Source organism: Glossina fuscipes, unplaced genomic scaffold, assembly GCF_014805625.2.
Source record: "Glossina fuscipes isolate IAEA_lab_2018 unplaced genomic scaffold, Yale_Gfus_2 1, whole genome shotgun sequence".
In the NCBI taxonomy this organism is placed as follows: domain Eukaryota; kingdom Metazoa; phylum Arthropoda; class Insecta; order Diptera; family Glossinidae; genus Glossina; species Glossina fuscipes.
This window is the reverse complement of record NW_023998415.1, coordinates 34,995,075-35,001,074: the sequence shown is the minus strand read 5'-3', so window position 1 is coordinate 35,001,074 and position 6,000 is coordinate 34,995,075.

Here is a 6,000-nt window from a genome sequence, read left to right as displayed (position 1 = left end):
CCAAAAATTGGAGCGAAATGGTCCAAATTTGGTACAGTTAATTTTTTTATGTTAAATTTATATTATGATCTGACTTTCATCGCGAAGTATTGAAAATTATATATTTTTTTTGTTATATGATTTTCTGTTTTCGTGATATGAGACGGGATTCAAAAATTGCCCCATCCGGTTGAAAGTTTTCATTCCAATTTAGAATGCCAAAATATTATTACTCAGCCACTTTTGTCGAGAACTTTTGAAAATTGAAAATTTTTTTTGCATATAACGACTTTTTAGAATAGGGCGTTATATGGGGAGTGGTCGAAAAAGTGACCCGATTCGAACCATTTTCATTAGCATACGTTCTTGGGTCAAAATACGTCACTGTTACCAAATTTCTTTAAAGTACACGCTTGAACACCAATTTACATGGACAATTTAGATGTCAGAGGGACAGACGGGCAGACATGCTTAGATCGATTTCAAAATAATTCTGTATCGATCGGTATAATAAAAGTTGAGTTTATCTTAAGCCCTTCTACTTGTTAAATATGTCCGTACTAACTTAATATATTCTATATCACAAGTGGTGTAGGGTATACCTAGCACGATTGAATTGAATAGTTGAATTTTTAATCTCGTCTTCTAGATGCGTTTTAAATTAAATACTTTATAAAATACTACCGTACAAAACATCTTGCAAAGTAAGGTTCGTTCTATCTACTGAGATCTATACGAATAATTTAAACCTAAGTAATAGATTCCGGTTATGTACGCCAAGAAACATTAGCTTTGAGATGAAAGGAAAGAAAAAAAAGCCATAAATATTGTTTACTGTTCTTTTCTCTTATCGTATTAAGTTAAACATTTTTTAGACTTGATCTTGTATATTGGTTTGTTTGTTTTTTACTTGTTCAATGCTATCAAGTAGACCTTTTAAGATCCATTTAAACTTTGAATTTAAATCTCTTGATTATTTCATATCACATTTTCAAACATTTTAATACCCTATACCATTTGTAATGCCAGTTAACTTGATGCGGATGTACGCAATAACCAGAAAGACTTTTGATAGACTCAGCTTTCAGTATACCGACCGTTTTAGAATTACTTTCTGAATCGATTTAAGCTTGCCTGTCCGTTTGTCTGTCTTGTTATATTGTGTTCGACCTACAGGCCGTAACTTTTGAAATATTGCAGTGCAATATAGTGCACTGGCATATTCGAATTCAATGCTATGAAAAATAACCTAAGTTGATAAAGAATATTTAATCGTGGACCGTGGCCTGCTATATTTTACGTTTTTTTTTTTTTTTTTTCTACTTTAAATCAACAATTGTAGGTAAGAAAAACGATATTTGCAAAATTTTAGCTAGTAATGTCATCAACATCAAGTCCCGAATTTTGTCATGATGTGTCTTACAGGTTTACAGCCAGAAACGAATCACACGTTTTGAAAATGAAGGAAGCAATTGGGTAGACAATTTGGGAAACTGATGCATCGAAGAGCAAGTGCAATATCACATTAGAAGAATTTTTTACGAGCTACAAAGTGAGGCGAAGTTTAGGCTGAATCTGCATCAACAAATAATTATAATTTATTTAATTTGAAATCAAAAAATGTATCGCCTGCGTATAATATTTTATATTTATATAAATAAATAATATATATTTATGTAAATAAATATTATCTAAACTGTAAGTGAAAACAATGATATTTTAATTATATGTGTGATAAAAGGGTCTATCTCAAGTCCTTCTATATGTTGCATGCATTCGCACAAACTTAATATACGCTTGTATATCTCTAAATGGAGTAGGGTATAAAAATATACGACTTGTGTATAATATATTACGTTTGGATAAATAAATAAATTTAAAGTATGATCGAAAAGTGGCTGAGACTCCAATCGTGGCATGATTTGTTATAAGAACACTTGATACGGTTAGGATTAAATTAATTAGTTAAGTAAGAAAATTATCTTCGTCTTGGAATTTGAATTGAATTTGATGCTCGGCCATCTTATATTATAGTACACAAAAAGTGTTCAGGTAATTGTGGTCATGTCAGTTGGGCGAATGCCATTAATCATCCGAATGCCTTCAAGGAATATTTGCTACAAATTTTTACTTTAGTAAGAGAGTTTACAAAAGTTTTAACAGTTTCGGATTTCAATCTCAACATTTAGTACTGTGAGCATTTTCTCGGCAATTGGACAGATAAACGAGTAGAATAAACTGTCTCTAGGGTGCTTTTAAAGGAACACAAGAATATGACATGCGATGTTACTAATGAAGATACACAGCTAGAATGCCCTCATTCTTCTGTGTTTAATAAATCAATACTCGATCTCAGCTGAAGTTTTTAATATAAGTACCATCACTTTGTCTACGGTATGTATCTGGAAAATAAATTGAAGATGTACTCTCGTGTTATATTGATCGTCTACTGTAAGTCGTATGTCGTAGGCATTTGAAGTATTATTTTACAGACAATAACAGAAAGCGTCGTATCGAAAGCGTCATGGTCAGACCGAGCGCTGATTCCGCTATTTACGCCGATTAGGGAGTGTCCGATGCCGCTTTCATTTCTTTTGTAATTGATGTACAGGATCATAGTGAATATTATATTAAAAACAAGTGAAAATATTATATTCGGTCGTAGCCGAGTCTTGTATACGTATTTAGAACTAAATTTCCATGCTGTATAATAAGGAGTGGGCGCGGTTGATTTTTTGTATTTTCAAAAAAAAAAGGCTTTTGGTGCATACACGCGTGGGCGTCGTAGCCGTGTCCTTTCAAAAGCTTAAGTCACTTCCAAATTCTGTTGCAAATTTATGGGCGCAGATGCTAAACAGTTGGGCAGACGGGCCGACGGACAGTGAAGGGACGGACATGCTAAGGTGCATTCCAAATTTGAAGCAGGCCGCAAATTTTCATAGTTCATGCAGTTTCTCCACGTTATGAAGCTATTGAGAAAAACAATTAATTTTCGTACATTGTAACTTTGAGTAGGCGTGGTTTCTCCCCTTTTTAACCAATTCTACAGCATTGCCCGTAGAATATGCGTTCAAGTTTATGCACATTTGATCGATTTTCCCCATTTTCATTATCGAACTGGGCGCAAGAATCTGTAATGTTTTTGTCAAATTTGAAGGCAATAGCCTCACAATGCTTTACAAACGACATTACACAGACGGACAGGCGGACATGCTTACCTCGATTTATAATTTGATGCTGGTCAAGAATGTATATATTTTGTGGGGTCTCTGACGTTTCCTTTTGAGCGTTGCAAACGTTTTGACAAAATGAATATACGCCCCATCGTTCGGTGATGGGTGTAGTGACAAGGCAAGGAAATATGATCGCGTGGCCCCAATCGAGGACCTCAGAGTTGTCTAACTTTGGCAATACTAAATCTGTCAAGTCCGATTGTATGTATAAAAAGTGAGAGCGTACATTTACATAATTAAAAAACAAAAATATTCCGACATAAGTTAATTTAGAGACCAAAGACATATTGTTTTGGAAAATTAAAGAAATGCATTTCTGATGAAAGTGCTCTCTACTGTCACCAACTAAGGCGAATAAAGAGTCCAATGAAGGTAAAGGGCCCAGAACGGATTAATAGTCATTGAAATAGATTCATTGAAGGATTGAAAAACTTACCTCACGCTTGTCTCTTCAGAACGTTAATGTGTTTATCGGCTTTTTCAGAAACCTCTCCGTGATGTAAAGCTCACTTCTCAAAGGCGGGTTGTGATAACCGTTTAATTCATTTTCTCGCCAGAAAATGCTAGAACACAGCAAGGAACTACGTATTTGTAAAATATTTCTTTGAATTTTGATAAAACATATAGCAAGAAAGTTTTGCTTGATGAATATCTGAATATATATATATATATATATAATAGATGTTCCTATGTTTAAAGTACATAAATGTAATTTTGCATTTCTTCATAATATATATTATAATTTATATATATGTGTATGTAAATGTTTTTATGCAGACATTGTTCCCTTTTTCTTTATATTTTATTTATTATATTATACACTACTCACTGATGTTAACATTATACGAATCTTGTTAGATTTGCTTTTCAATGGATAGTTATTACTTGCTTTTTGTTCTTTCTTTCTCATCTTAAAAACTTTCCAATAATTGATATGCATTGTAGTCACGTAAACGTGCAACAACAATTACAGAAGCGCAAGTTCATTCTCATCGATTGTCATGGCAAATTAAAAGTTATCTCTTGCGTCTACATTTCAATATTTTCTATGCAAAGAGCGTAAAGTTTTAGCACAAATCGTGCAGAGATTTTGCAAGCGGACTACGCACAGAGACGCCAGTAAACAGTGACGTCTCAGTCTTAAATCGTTTTCAAAATTCTTTTCTTTTGAAAAATCTTCACAAATTATATAAAATATAGAAAATAAATATGAATACATGCATGGTACAGACTTTTACGTCCATATGAGGGTATGTTGTGACTTATTGTGACCATATTTCGAAAATTCATTAACCTTTGCTTGTACTTATTTAGGGAACATGTTGGCGAAAAAGGGAAATATTTTGTAGAATTTTTTTTTGAGTGGACATAGAAGTCATCCTTATTGGCGGTCACTCTTATCAAGTACATTGTACGACAAAGGAAATGCTGTTCTGCTTATGCATATCGCGAAGAGATAGTTAATACTTTACCGCACCCAGCAGTCAGGGGAGAAAACATTCATCCCGATGGGTCAGATGGGTTGTGCATCTTTGTACCACGAACAATTCTACTTTTGGGCAACCTGACTCGCATGGACATCCATTAACTTCATGACTTATCGTTCTATAACAGAACTTATGTCAGCTTATGCAGCTTTGGTTGATCTTTTACTATACGCAGCCAGAGTCGCCTTTGCTTTTGGACCAAGCCACACGTCCCGGGAAGTCATCTAAACACTATCCTTTCTGGAGGAAATAAAGCTTCCAAGGTTTCACCAAGCAGCGCACGTCCACCTGTACTCCAGCCCTCATCTCCATTTGCTGATCATCGAAACTTCAGTGAGTTTCATGGCCTCCATGAAAGAGAATCACACGGAGAAGAAAAGAGAACTCTCTTTGAATACACCTCTTAGGTTTCCAAGAGAACCACCCATCGCTATGTGAGCAGTAGACTGTGCAACTCTCGAAAGTGAGAGCCACAATATCAACACACAACGTTTATAGGGAGCACCATGAAAAGGTGCGGGGTTGTGTAGTTCCGCTCGCCGCCCATAAGAGATGATTTGAATTTTCGAGGAAAAGAAGGAGAGTCTAGTTTCACCATTTTTATAGCTACAATAGGGATGGTCTAGATTATCAAATATTAGTTTGAATACTAGATTAGATTAGATCTTATAACATGTATGTGTGGTTGATAAACAATCAAGATTTATAGTGAAATCAATTCAAATGTATTTGCTAGTTGTCTTGCTCTACGTTTACCTGGCGTAATAACAATTACACGAGTTCAAAACATTTCACTTAGAAAAACCAACTTGTTCTTCTCAATTAAGTTTGAAATTAAGCAAAGTTGTTCTATGAGTTAGCGTTGTATTTTCTCGCAAAATTATGACTATACAAGTTTAAGTCAAGTCTTCAAGGCTTCCTTAATTAAGGAAATTAGATACCCTACAGTTAACTGTGACAGATACTTGCTCCTATTAATATACATTTTAGCTTCCATGCGTTAAGTATTGGCAAAAAATCGTAAAACGAAAGTAGGAGTTGGAATATAATGAATGTATGAGTGACAATTACGATACGATATACGATAAGTATATTGAGTAAGTGGATATTCGCCCGGTAAGGTAGTGTTAAGTCTTAAAGGATTGATAGAGCATTCAGCCGCAAATAACTTTCTTTGGTTTAGAGTTAAATTTTTATCAGATCGATTTCTATACAGTTTTTTATATATGTATAAAAAATAAGAGCTAACAAATGATTTAAAAGATCATTTCCTCCTATTGCGATTTCCTTAAAATGTGACG